The sequence below is a fragment of the Acomys minous genome (assembly GCF_964271855.1).
Source record: "Acomys minous genome assembly, chromosome: 18".
Classification (NCBI taxonomy): Eukaryota; Metazoa; Chordata; class Mammalia; order Rodentia; family Muridae; genus Acomys; species Acomys minous.
Window position 1 is genome coordinate 10,141,441 of NC_140501.1, and position 15,231 is coordinate 10,156,671.

Below are 15,231 nucleotides of genomic sequence, written 5' to 3' on the forward strand. Positions count from 1 at the left end.
GTGGAAGATAAAAGGGTAAGGCAGTTAGATAATGGTTGCCGTTGGTGTTTTGGTAAAGTAAACGTGATTCACAGTTTTTCCCAGGAATCTTGCCCTTGAGCATTACTAGATAAAGCTGAGATTAGTTACCTTAAAACATATTATTGAACAAAAAAGTCTGTAAATTCATGTTATCCTGACATTGCTTTATACATAAACTGGTCTTACTACCTTCTTCATACATTTTAATAATAGCAGTTTTCAAACTTTAAAGTTTTGGCCACTTCAATATATCTTAACATGATTGTGCTAGCACTGTTGACGAGTGTGAAATGAAACTAAATTCGATCAATTTTTTTTTCTGTGCTTTATGATACAAATTATCTCTGTCTTTGTAAGCATTAACAATGATCGATTTAAAACAGGAGTGCTGGAAAACTTGCCTCCAGTGTTCAGCAGTTGTTATGGATGGCTGTCAGGGTTAAACCCTGTCTTCCAGTCTGCTACTCATTTGCTAAGTTTCTTTCTGGAATTCAGACAATGACAAAAAAGGTCTTTTTCTCCCTTTTTGTTAGCAGAGATTAATCCACAGAGGATTCTCATGCTGCCAGCAGCCCTAAATGAAGCACCACATTTTTTATCAGATGTTTAAAAAGTGTGAAGAGTGATGAAGTATACAGAACCAGCTTCCCCTGCAAATACAATAATTACAGCACATCTGGCATGGTTTCAGCTGGCCCTGCCCCACTGTTTATACTCTGTGGGGATCTGGGATCCAGATGTTCCGGATGCAGTTGGATGGTCACCCACAGTCTGTCACCCTAAGGCACAAGAACTAGAGCCAAAATAGACTCTAACTTACCGATGGCAAACATTTTCTGAAGAGCAGAGCTGTCTTAAGAACTAATGGCCATGTTCTAAATTGTGAACTCTTGGTGTCACCGAAATTGACTCACTTACAGAAATACGCAGAAGTTTAAACTGTTTAATGTGCTTTTGCCAAACATTTAAGAAAATTCTGAAATTTCTCATACTTTGAGGTATTCTGCAATGTAACTTAGAGTCTCCAAATAATTTTCTTTAAATTCTCATTAAGCTCCATAGTCCTTCTTTAGAAACACTGCTTAGAAAAGCAATGACTGCACATCATACTCCTTGCTGACTTCCCAGTTTTACTCTAAAATGTTTATTTTTTTTTGCAAAAAAAATGTTTTGCACGTAAGATAATTTACAATAATAAGTTCCACTTCTATCACAGGTAGAGCAAATTTCATAAGCAACATTTTCCTAGAAATTAAAAAATAATTATGTCTTGGAGTTGCTTAATTCCAGCTTTATCAAAACCCATCAAACAAGCATGGTGGCTAAAGCCTATAACACTAGTATGTAGGAAGTTGAGGCAGGTTTGAATTGTTTTCAGTGATAGTCTACGGTATATCAGTCAGCGAGTTTCAAATTTTTCTGTGATACAGATCTTCTCTACTATATAAAGACACAAACACCTGTTCTGCCTCTAAACAATAAATCCATCATATTTTTCTATTTTTTCCTAAAATTGTATGTAGACTACAGGCTAAATGCAGTTTTATTCATTCCTTTTACCCATTTTTGTAGTCCTCAGGGTTCTTTTACTAGCTTAAAAGTTCATCTCTTTCAAAATTTAAAATATCTCTCTTTCTCTGTCTTTCTCCTGATTCCATCATCACATCTTCCTTGACTTAGAACAACTGGTCTTTTTGTGCTTGGATCAATAATGAGTGCTTTGGCACTGACAACACAATCAAGGATAATCTCAACTAATCAAGATTCTTAAATCAATACATACACAAAGCCCTTTGCCATGACAGGGAACATAATTAAAGGTCTGAGAGGATTATGTATTTGGCTCCTCACTAGTCTACCTGCTAAGCATTCAATGAAAGTAAGGCCCAAATGGAAATGCTTTCTAATGAGCTTTACACAATTCAACATACATTATCTAGAAAAGAGGCAAAAAAAGCATGATAGTGGAGGGCAAAAAGGAAATAAGACCCACAGAGATCTAGTTTGAATTCTTTATTCACAGAAAAGCATATTGATCCTCTCTGCCTTCATTAATAATTCTTCATGGTTTGATTTTCCTTGGCCACAGAGGTTTAGATGTGGAGGGTTTTAAAAGCAAGGAGGTGCTGACACAACAGTAGTTAGACAGGCAGTTTTAAGAACAAAAAAGTTGTACTTACTTCACAATGCATAAATCTTAAGAGATTTTAACAATATTTCTGAAATATTATGATTCCCAAATCTAACTCAGTCTTAATATGAAACAAACAAACTTGAAGTTTTCATTACAATTCAAAATAATTAATCCATCAGAATCAGTGATGCTTAAAATATGATTATATGTAAATACTTGGAATAGCTATTTTCTTTAATATTTTTGGCAAAATTAGTGAGTACTTGATATTTAAAATATATGCTATTATGAACTATGTCTCTATTAAAACCAAGAACTTAAAGTTCCTCATGGTTATGAATCTCACTAACTTTTCAAAGATGTATGTGAACTCTTTGTTACATTCATTTCACTAATGTTTAAGCAATATTAAATTAATATGCTAGGCAATTTTGTTGTCTTTATGTTTCAGTGAACATAATTTCATTTGGACTGTCTTTACCTCTGTGTACATACAGGATCAAACAAGCTTGAATATGGTGATATGTATTTAATGATATAATAAAGTTAATCAGATCTACAAAGACTTTCCTAGACATACATAATATTAGTAGAAAACTATATTAATTTACTTCTATATTACAACTTGAGATATTATTGAATCATTTTCCTCATAGGTACATCTAGTTATGCTGACAGTAAATATGGGATAGTACAGAACTTAAGAGAGAATTCTCAACCAAAGAATGCTGAATAGTTTAGAAACCCTTAAATAAATGTTCAATGTCCCTAGTCATCAAGGAAATGCAAAATCAAAACAACTCTGAGATTCCACCTTATACCCCTTAAAATGGCTAAGGAAAAAAACACTCAAGTAACAACACACGCTGTCAAGAATGTGGAGAAAGGAGACTACTCCTCAATTCCTGGTGGAGTGTAAACTTGTACAACCACTTCCAAATCAATCTTGAGCTATTTCAGAAAATTGGGAATAGCTCTAACTCAAGAACCAGCTATACCACTCCTTGTCATGTACTGAAAAGATACTCTATCATTCAGGAAAAGCACTTGCTCATCTATGTTCATAACAGCCTTATTCATAATAGCCAGAATCTGGAAACAACCTAGATGTCCTTCAATCAAAGAATGAATAAAGAAACAGTGGTATGTTTACACAGTGGAATACTATTCAGCTCTAAAAACAAGGAAATCTTCAAATATGTAGGCAAATGGATAGAACTAGAAATGTTCATCCTGAATGAGGTAAACCAGACCCAGAAAGACATGTATGGTATATACTCACTTATAAGCAGATATAAGTCACATAATACAGCATAACCAATCTACAATACATAACTTAAAGAAGATAAAAAAAAGGAGGAGGACCCCTAGCGAGAATTCTTAATCCTCATTCATAAGGTCAAATAGAATAGACACAGGTTGAAGAGAAGGAACAGGATGAGATCCTACCATAAAGGTCCTCTGAAAGACTCCACCCAGCAGGGGCATCTGTGAAGACGCTGAAACTCATAACCAAATTTTTGGGTGGAGCTCATGGTGTTTAATGGAAGAGTTGAGGAACAGAAGGACCTGGAGTGGACAGGAGACCCACAAGGAGAACAATGGAGTCAACACATCCTCCCATGGAGGTAGGAGAGGGGCATGCAGCTGAGACTGCTGCGCCAACCAAGTTCCCTGCATGGTAAGGACCTAGATCCTCTGCTTAGATGTAGTAGCTATGCATCACAGTCTCCTTGTGTGTCCCATAGTATGGGGAATGGGGTTACCTCTGGCATGGACTCTGGTACCCACTTGTTGATCACTTGCCCTTGGTGGGGCAATCTTGCCAGGCCACAGAGGAAGAGGATGCAGGCCTTCCAGATGAGACTTGATAGGCTGAGGTCAGATGATGGGGAAGAGGCTCATCCTTTCTAAAAACTTGGGAATGAGGGGAAGGAAGATGAGGGAGGGAGGGAGGGAGGGAGGGGTGACTGAGAGTCAACAAGGGAGGGGATTACAACTGGGCTTAAAAGTAACAAATTTTTAAAAAGTAAAAATATTTTTAAAAAGTGAAAAAAATAACATTAAAATTAAAAATATATACTATGATCAGAAGACAATCTTTGTAAGTTTTAGCAATTTAATAGCATGTATGGTATCAGAAAGGACAACAAAGACATTTATTGAAAAAAGAACATTTTGGAGATGGTAACCTGGTAGCCATTTGCAGAATTGGAACCTCCCACTTTGTTGATAGTTATGTCTCCTAGTTTCAAAACAAGGATACAGAAAATGTGTCCTTAGGTGAGTAGGACACTTATTCCACTGTGGAATAAGAAAGACTGTATACTTGGCCAGGCCAAATATCAGCCTGTTTTCTTCTCCTCACAGCACAAAGTTTTAGAGTAACCGATCTACTGTATAGTTAGATATTTTATTCTTTCCATATAGTTTGAAGTAAGTTATGATTCTACATTGAGGTATTGAAGTGAATATTTAAGAGTGACTCCTCCATTTAAACATGAACTTCAGAAGTCCCGCCAACACTAGTTCAATCTTATAAAGCAAAACATTATATACATAGGCTATTGACAATCCTCCCTACACATGCATAGATGATTTACAATTTAATGGTATTTGTCCTATTTATAAAAATAGAAGAAATAATGATCATTCTGCAGTGCTGCAGTGGGTATAAAATGTTCCAAATGTAGTAATTTTCTTCCATTCCTAGGTTTTGCTAAAATAATGATGAGATATTAAGTGCTTATATTGTATTATTCTATATTCACAATTACACCAATTTGTTTATGAGTAAACATAATATGAGAAAAAAGTTTGAAATGGTTCACAAACATATTTTTTATGTATATCACAAAAAAGCCATTCTAATTTAAATTAAAGGACTGGTTTTGGTTCCTTACAACAGGTTTGGGAAAGCATTGGAAATGCCAGGGCAAAAATTGTAATTTTAGTATGTAGTATAAATGAAACAAAGTCTGGTGAGATTGAGCTACACAGTAATCCTTCTAATCTGAATCTCAATGCTATGATTGTATTAGTGTCTTTGAGACCCACATGAGACTATAGCACTACTTAGAGGTGCTTGAAATGTGAAGAGGTTGGTGTCTTAGACAGGGGATCTAATGTGGTCCATAGTGTGCTTGCTTAGCATCCAAAAAGCTCTGGATTCAAACTCAAAACAACAAACCCTCTTTTATTTTGCACTAGGCTGGGATCTCAGCATGGGAACATCAAGGCAAGACGATCAGAAGTCTAAGATTACTTTTTGAGTAATAGAATTGGAGGCAAGCTAGGGGTAAATGTGACCGTGTCTCTAAAACAAACAAATTAACCAAGAAATAAGTAACGGGAGTTGTTATACAGGAGAGGGATACATAAACTCTATCCCTTTCTGTTTTCTTGCTTCCTGGCCACTCAAAATCAACTTTGCCTGCTATATATTATTTATATTATGGGTTTCCTCATCATGGATCACTAAGCAACACATCTATCCAAGAACCAACAATGTACCCTTCCAAACCGAAACCTTCCAAACTGTGAAACTGTGATCAAACCAACACACACACACACACACACACACACACACACACACACACACACACACACAAACCTAAAATAAAACAAAAAGACATTTTCTCTTTTCCAGTTATCTCAGTCTTGTTATAGCAACACAACTTGTCTGATAAATCACAATTTTTCCAGATACTCATCCAGAAATATTTCCTATCACCAAAAGAATTACGGTATGCCTAAAGCCATAATTTTACAACATTTTTACAACTACTGATTTGTTCCAAGTATAATCATGCTCAATATCTTTATCAAAATTGGTAGCTGTGATAAAATTCTTAGAAGCACTGATGATCTTCACCCATTGGTACAGTCCTTCAATTTATACAGTCTGAGAAACAGATTTGGGCAGGAAGTCCAGCTAATTAAATGACTCATGTAAGTAACACAGTTTCCTCTGTCTCATGATAAACATCTTAGTCCAGATAGACTGGATGTGTAACAACAATTTAATGGACCATGGGTTAGAAGCTGTGTTATAAAACATCCTCAAAGAACACAGGCAGCCTATATGTGCAGAGCACAGACCTCAGTGGACAGTCAGAAAAAAAGACAGAATACAAAAAAAAAAAAAAAAAAGGAATATCTAGAAACCCTAATAAGCTCACCAATATTTCTAGGACTTTCATATACAATCCTTACCCAACTAACAATTTGACATCACAGCAGGTGACCCACAGGCAGATAATTCAGTCAAGTGCAAGTGCACTAATTTTATGAGCTGTGAAACTGTTGAAGTATAAATCAGTGCTGTGACAAGCTGCCAAATTTATATAGTTTGTTTCACAACAGTTGACACTTCTTAGAGGTTTGATGTCAGGACTTAGAGTGTTGCCGTCACAAACCTCTATCTAAATCCTGAGGCTGCCTTTGGAAGCTGTCAACAGGTGGTAGTTTAATGACCATGACACAAAGCCGACATTTCCTTCAACAAGTTTACAAAGTAAATGTTAACATGAAGATATTGTGAGAAAAGAAATAAGTGAGGGGCATGCTATTGGCACCCAAGAAAGAGAGTCATTATTAGACAGTGGTATAAAGTTTATAGACACATGCCATGGTTTTTGAAATAATCCAACAATGGCTATACTGCCCAAACATAAAATCATAAAATTTCCACAGGTCAGAGAAATAGATGCTTAGATGCTTAAGGAAGTGCTTTCCCTCTAGAAAAACAAGTCAGATATGAAATAGAAAAATATAAAATTATGGAAGTGATTTTTTTCGTACAAATGAAATAAATTCAGACACATCTCCCAAAACTCCTGTGAAATTTGTATCATCATAAAATCACACCATGGTCATGAAGTTCTGCTACACAGTAGTTCAAAAGAAGCCTTTTACCACCATCAAGTCACCTGAACCTGAACATCAGTTTTTCATGGAGCTCTTGAGCTTCCATGACTGCCTTCAAAAGTTCTGTTGACTGAACATAAATTATCAAGTAGGTCAAAATTCTATTATGCACTGGAAAAGAGCTCAAGAGCTTCCACCTGTAGTTGAGAAGCCACTGGAGAGCTGTTGATGGCTTCTGGAACTCTATTTCTTTTAGGTAAGTTGTCTCAGATAGGCTCCTGATGCTCAAGGGATGATCCTAAGTCTTTATGTATATGGATACCATTAAATGGACTCAGAAAGAGGAAAACATGGTGCTGATGGTTTGGCAGAATCTTGAAGGGAAGGATTGCATGAAAGCTAAGTATGTTCAAAATACACTATATACATTATGAAGAGTTTGAAGTCACTGCTTCATTCACAAAGAGTTAAAATATCATCAACAATTTACCAACTAAAATAATCTCATATCTTGTCACTTAAATAAAAAAACCTGTGAGAATATGGCTACTGTCTGTTGAGAAGTAAAAATCTTTTTCATATATGTTCTTCAAAACATTGAAATTAAGTCTGGTTCCAAGACAGACATAGGAAACAGTTGCTTATACAGCCATGGGAGATGGAAAATTTTGATGGCAGCAATCTTTAGCTGCAGCCAAGGCATCATTCCTATAGACACAAATAATTCATTAGAGTTCATGGCACTGCTCCTTCTGGGCTTTCATTCCACCTTATATTTCTTTTTTCTTGAACAGTACCATGTTTGCAGTTGAGTAACTATCAGCTTGTTTCTTGCCTGCAGAATTTGGGAATCCAGCATTGTTCATTCTGTGATGTTATCTCTGCTTTTTGTTTTGATGATTTTTTTCTATTTCATTAATGATTTTAGTGGAAACATTCTAAAGACCCTTGTGGGCCTGCTTTTTATGTCATGTGGACTCATTGCAGTGTTTAAGAGACTAATCCTAGAGATCTCTAGATAATCCCATCACAGTGGGTGGCTTGTGGTAAGATTTCTGGGATATCCCACGAATCAAATATCTAATCTCTGCAAAGAGCTTTGTGAGTGACTGAAATGTGTCTGACCTTTTCATCTTTCCGCAGCAACTGGGAGAGGTTGTGTAATTGGAGCCTAGGCTGTCTCTCATTCAGGTTTGATTGACAGGGCAACTCTTCACGTAGACTGAGAACTTCCCAAACCAGAAAATAAATGATAAATATCTGGCAGCATTTGTCAGGCAACAATTATTTCTTCAACTCACTTCTCTTTGCACACATTGTCGTAGCAATAGCCTGTGTGTTGAAATCAAGAGGGTAGAAGGTAGAAATGAGAGCTACAGGGCTTAGATACGATCTTTAAATGTCTAGTTAAGCATCCAGGACAATATCAGAGCCCAGATCATAGACTTAAGTGTCATGAAGCTTTTTTCAGTTCCCAAAACCTGTTGTAAATTTTTATTTGAATTTTTATGGCTGGACATTTTCAGTAAAAGGTTATATATAACCATTCCCCTTTATATATCATTTTAATATATGTTGAAGGCAGTGATTTTTCTCCTTAGATTAAAGGGCTGCTTAATGGAAAAGAATTGTGCCTTGAACCAGCACAGAAAAGATTTCATTTAAAAGTCTTAACCCACATTTGATTTCGATTATTTAGATGACAAGTTTGTGGGCTTTTGAGCTCCATGAATTTAGTTGAAATCATTTATTTGTAACTGAAACTGCAATGGGATGAGTCTCAGGAAAACGTAAGGAGGCTTGAAAATGTTTTGCATGTGGAGAGACCATGTGATCCTTAGAGGCCAGAGTACTAATTGTGGCAGTGTGAATTTTAAAGGCCACAGCTGGTATTATTACAATTGTTTTGCTGTTTCATATGCCAAAAAAAGAGATCATGCAAAAGGATTTTTTCTAATCACACATATCATGGTAAGTGTTATAAAACATGTCTAAAGATCTGTAGAAGTTGGATATGTTGGGACATATCAGGAGAATGCTCTTAGTTTTTATTATTAAAGAAAGAATGTAGAGCAATGCACAGGAGTTTGTGCTCACTGCAGAAAGGAGCCTTACAGGGACTGACAGCAAGAGCACAAGAATAGTGGTGTCAGAATCTCAAAGAACAATACTCAGGAGCAATAAAGAAGAGCTTAGAAAATGATTCTTCCTGTAAGCACTAGATAAGAGCCCAGCTCTGGCTTACACCTTGACCTTAAATTTTGAGGATCTAAACAAACCACCAGCCAAGACTACTAGAATTCTCATCTAAACAACTGTTAGGAAACAAAAGATGTTTCCTTAAACCAACTTGTTCATGTAAATTTCTTCCTCAGAAATGAAAACTATCAACCAAGTTATTTGATTTGATAGAATCTGCTGTACTGCGATTATTGTGAATTCTTTCCATAAAGTATAGATAGACTCTTGCAAATCATGATAGATTAGAAATATTCCTATAATTTTGTCACCAAAGTTTTTACAATAGCTTTCATTCAGTATCCAGCAACAGTCTAAAAATGTAGAGTGAACACACCAAAGGTTGTCGTGAGGAGCAGAAAGCACACAGTGTCTGGAAGGGATAGAGATGATCAATACCAGTGAAAACAGTTCTGAGAATTGCCAGCAAATCTTCATCCCTCTCCAATATAAGTAGGTATGGTACACGGTGGGCAGCATGCAGCCTACGTGTTTCTAAGTGTCTTAACTTCTTACACAAGTAATTGAAAAATAGAACTTCCAAAAGTAGCAATACATTTGTATTTGTAGTGAAGCAATTACACAGATTTGAGAGTTATATATTTTCAAGATTGTCAGAGAGACTCAGGAGTGAGAGCTTTCAAGGGTTCAGTTGCAGGTTGGAGTCACTTTCTGTAGGTTTTAAAAAGAAAAGGGACTGAGTATTAAAGAGAGTAGCTTGAGAGAGCCTCTATTTTGATTACTAGGTTAAATCATATCACTACTTTTCCTGCTATATCCTTTCTCATAGTACATCTGTTTCTGATATATGTGTACTTCACTATGTATACTCAAAAGATGATAAATAAGACATTATCTTAAAATTTCACTTGAATACATTGTTTTTATTTACTATATGTGCACCTAAAAGCCAGCTGAGGACAGATCAGCATTTCCTTATCTTTCTAAAAGATACATTAGAAATATACTTGAATAGAAAGAAACTTTCAGGATCCAAGGAAATGCCTCAGTGCGTAACAATATGTACCACTGGTGCAGAGGACACAAGTTCAGTTGCCAGCACCTGTATTAGACATTACCACCTATAAATATAGATTGAACTCCAGAAATCCTGTTCTCTCTTTAGCACTTTATGGGCTTCTGTGCTCATACAGGCACGTACACAAATGTACACACATTTAGACATAATTAAAATAAATCTTTTAAAAATATGTAAGTTTCATTATTAGCTGAGGAAACATGTATCTGATTGTTCAGAAAGAGGGATACATGTAGCTTGATGCAGATGTGGACTTTAAAGCTAGGTGCCTTAAGGAACTGGAAGAAAAGGAAGAAAAAGGAAGAAGAACTCCCATGAGGAGGGCCAGGAGGAGTTCACCATGAGGACAGAGAGTTACAGCAGAAAAACAATGCAGACAGAGATGACACAGAAGTAATTTGTGCATTCCTGCCCTTCATACATAGCATTCTGCATCATTTTTAGAACTGACAGCAAAAAGTCCTGTTCCACAGATGTTACATATTATGGAGATCCAAGATGGTGGCACAAATCACACACTGCTTCTGACTAGTAGGACAACCAAGACTGTCCAGCTACAAACTGTGAGCTATAAACACCAGTGCTGCTGGTGCTGATTCCTAGGTGAGAGGGATCCACATTGTGTGGAGCATAAGTGGGCCTTACCTCTGGCCACCCAGCTAACCCACAGAAAAGTCCCAGGGACAAACCCCATTAGCAGCCATCTTGAGAAAGACTGTAACAGACCCATGAAGCTTTGGGCTCTCACCACCCATCTGCTGCTTACCAGATCTGGTACAAAGAGCAGACAGGTAGAGCTGAGTCTTGGTGCCTGCCACAATCCACATTGGCTGACATTCTGCTAGCAGATTTCATCTTGGATCTCTCTCCACCCACCTGCAGCTTATTGGCCTGGCCCATCTATGTCACAAAGGAGGGAGGTAGAGCAGAGACCTGCATAGGCCACACTCAACATTAGTTGTCATTCCTTGAGCAGCTTTAGGCTCAGATCTCCCTCTGCCCACCAGATTTTTACCAGCCACAGAGCAGATAAGCAGAACCCTGTGATCTGAAGAAGGCCTATGAAGCACTCCAACAGTTTTAGGCTCAGACAACAGTTTTAGGCTCAGATGCTACTCATCCCCTGAGCTTCCTACCAGCCTGGCTCATCTGGGATACAGAGCAGATAGGCAGAACTAAGTCTGGCATGAGCAAAAATTCATATTTGTTGCCATCTCAAAAAGGTCTGTAGGGCACCCCAGAACTGCAGGCTAGGATCTCTCCAGCCTCCCAGCTGTTTACTAGCATACCCCATTTGGAACACAGAGCAGATAGGCAGAACCTTGCCATCGTAAAAAGGACTGTAGGGCACCTGAGCAGCTTTGGACTTGGAACTCTCTCAGCCTACTTCTCTCTTACCAGACCAAACTGGGATAAAGACAGGGAACCAAGCTGAGCTGAGATGGGTGTATGCTCCAACATCTACTGTTCACAATCTGGAGGAGGCCTCTGGGGAGCCCTAACAACCTTTGGCTTGAAGCTCTCTTTGCTTGCTTCCAGCCTGCCTGGCCCACATAGGACAGAGATAGTGACCCCATTGGAGAAGCCCCTAGGCCTGATAACACCAGAGACAACCAATTGCTTAAAGGCCAGCAACAAAACTCAGAGCCATAATAACACCACCAGAAACCAGTGATCCTACCACAGCAAGGCCTAGAAATATGAACACCCATGAAGCGTAAGAAGACTTTATAACTGAGGTGATGAGAATGATAGAAGCTTTGAAAGGAAAATAAACCACTCAAAGAAATTCAGAAAAATACATTCAAACGAATGAAGGAATGGAATAAATCCTATAAAGAATTACAGGAAAATTGAATCAAATGGGAGAAAGAAATGAATAAAACTATTTAAGACCTAAACAGGGAATGAGAACCAACAAAGAAAACACAAGCTGAGGCAATATTAGAATGGAAAACATAGGGAAGAGGACATGAACTATAGACGTAAGCAACACCAACTGAATACATGATATGGAGAATAGAATCCCAAGTGTGGAAGATATGACAAGTTATTGATATATCAATCAAAGAAAATGTTAAAAATAAAAAGTTCCTGATTCAAAACACCCAAGAAATGTGGGGACACTATACTGTAAAAAGACAAAATCTAAGAATGATAGGAATAGAAGAAGGAGAAGACTCTAAGCTCCAGGGCCCAGGAAATATTATCAACAAAATCATAGAAGAAAACCTCCCCAACCTAAAGAATGAAATGCCAAAAAACTCTACAGAATGAAATGCCTACAGAACTCCAAATATATCATGCCAAAAAAGAAAATCCTCTTGCCACAAAATAATCAAAACATTAGATGTACAGAACAAAGAAAGAATATAAAGGCAAACCCATCAGATTTACACTTGACTTCTCAAGAGAGACTATGAAAGCTAGAAGAGCCTGAACGGATGCCATGAAAACATTAGGAGACCGCAGATGCCATCTCAGACCACTATACCTGCAAAACTTTCAAGCACCATACATGGAGAAAACAAGATATTCTATGACAAAACCAAGTTTTATCACTACCTAGCCACAAATCCAGCCCTATACAAAGTACTAGAAGGAATATCCCAACTGAAGGTGCCTAACTACACTAAGGAAAACACAAAAAAAAGATAACCCAATATCCATAATTCCAAAAGAAAAGAAACACACATTTCACTACCACCAACATCAAAATAAAAGGAACTAGCAACCACTGGTCATTACTATCTCTCAACATCAATGGCCTCAACCTCCCAGTAAAAAGACACAGGAGCCCAGGATGGATTTGAAAACAGGATCCATCATTCTGCTCATACAAGAAACACACCTCAGCAATAAAGATAGGCATTACCTTAGAGTAAACGGTTGGATTACTGTACTCCAAGAAAACAGACAAAAGAAGTTTTAGTAAACATTCTAGTAACAAATAAAATAGAATTTCAACCAAAACTAATCAAAAGAGATGGGAAGGACTCTTTATATTGATCAAAGGAAAAATATGTTAAGATGATGTCTCAATTCTGAACATTTATGTCCCAAATGCAGGAGCACCCACTTTCATAAAAGAAACACTACTAAAGCTTAAATCACACATTGAACCTCACACATTAAAAGTGGAAGACTACAATACCCTATTGTCCCAAATAGACATATCATCAAGACAGAAACAAAACAAACAAAGAAGCAAATATACATAGTGTAGCAAATGGACTTTGATATCTACAGAACATTTCACCCAAACACAAAAGAATATACCTTCTTTTCAGCACCTCATGGAAACTTCTCTCACAAAACAAACCTCAACAGATGCAAACAAAGTCAAATTATTCCTTGCATTTTATCAGACCCCCATGGATTAAAGCTGGAACTCAATAAAAAAAGAAAAAAGGAAAAAAAAAGAAACAATAGAAATCGTACAAACTCATGGAAACTGAACAACTCTCTACTCAGTGATGTAGAAGGAATGTGACCTTGTCTTAGCTTGGGCCCAAGGTAAAACCATTGAGACCCCACTGGTGCCTCACTGAGATAAACATTTATAAGGCATTTAGGAAAACTACTCCCTTCACGATAGCCACAAACAATATAAAATATCTAAGAATAACTCTAACCAAGCAAGTGAAGGACTTATTCGAAAAAACCTTCAAACCTCTGAGGAAAGAGATTGAAGATGACATCAGAAGATGGAGGGATTTACCTTGTTTGTGGATCGGGAGAATCAACATAGTAAAAATGGCCATCTTACCAAAAGCAATTTGCAAATTCAACGCAATCCCTATCAAAATACCTACAAAATATTTTGAAGATATTGAAAGATCAATTCTTAAATTCATATGGAGAAATAAAAAACCCAGAATAGCAAAATTTGAAATATACATGAATCGGACAATTTTCTTGATAGATACCAATTACCAAAATTGAATCAAGAGCAAGTAAACAAATGAAATAGTCCTATCACACCTAAGGAAATAGAGGCAGTCATTAAAAATCTCCCAACAACAGCAACAAAAGCTCAGGACCAAATAGATTTAGCATAGAAGTCTACCAGATCTTCAGAGCAGAGTTAATACCAATTCTCCTCAAACTATTCCTTAAAATTGCATCAGAAGGAATATTACTCAACTCATTTTATGAGACCATAGTCACCTTGACACCTAAAAAACAGAAAGACTCAAAGAGAGAGAGGGGGGAGGAGAGAGAGAGAATTTCAGACCAACGACCAATTTCCCTAATGAATATTGAAGCAAAAATACGTAATAAAATATTCACAAACTGAATTCAAGAACATATCAAAATTATCATTTAACATGACCAAGTAGGCTTCATCCCAGACATGCAGGAATGGTTCAGTATCTGGAAAACTATCAATGTAAATTATCATATAAATAAACTGAAAGAAAAAATACACATGATCATATCCTTAGATCCAAAAAGCATTTGACAAAATCCAACACACATTCATGTTAAAAGTCCTGGAGAGAGCAGAGATACAATACACATTCCTAAACATAATAAAGGCAATATAAAGCAAGTCTATAGCCAACATCAAACTAAATGGAGAGAAACTTAAATAAATTCTACTGAAATCTAGGACAGGACAAGGATGTCTACTCTCTCTGTATCTCTTCAATAGAGTACTTGAAGTCCTAGATAGAGCAATAAGACAACCAATGGAGATCAAGGGGATACAAATTGGAAAAGTCAAACTATCACTATTTGAAGATGATATGATAATATGCATAAGTGACCCAAAAATTTCTATCAAGGAACTTCTACAGCTGATTAACACATTCATTAAAGTAGCTGGATAAAAACTCAACTCAAAAATATCTGTAGCCCTCATGTTAACAAATGACAAACTGAGAAAGAAGTTAGGGAAACTTCACCCTTCACAATAGCCACAACT

The 15,231-nt window shown here is 36.8% G+C and overlaps 1 long non-coding RNA gene across 1 annotated transcript in view; it reads right to left on the reverse strand.

The window, feature by feature from the left end:
- LOC311589189 overlaps window positions 1-11,168 on the reverse strand; it is a 33,603-nt gene extending 22,435 nt beyond the window's left edge. The window contains exon 1 of the long non-coding RNA XR_014776439.1: window positions 11,068-11,168. This is a non-coding gene — a long non-coding RNA (uncharacterized lncRNA). The remainder of the gene's footprint in view (window positions 1-11,067) is intronic.
- Window positions 11,169-15,231: the final 4,063 nt, after the last annotated feature.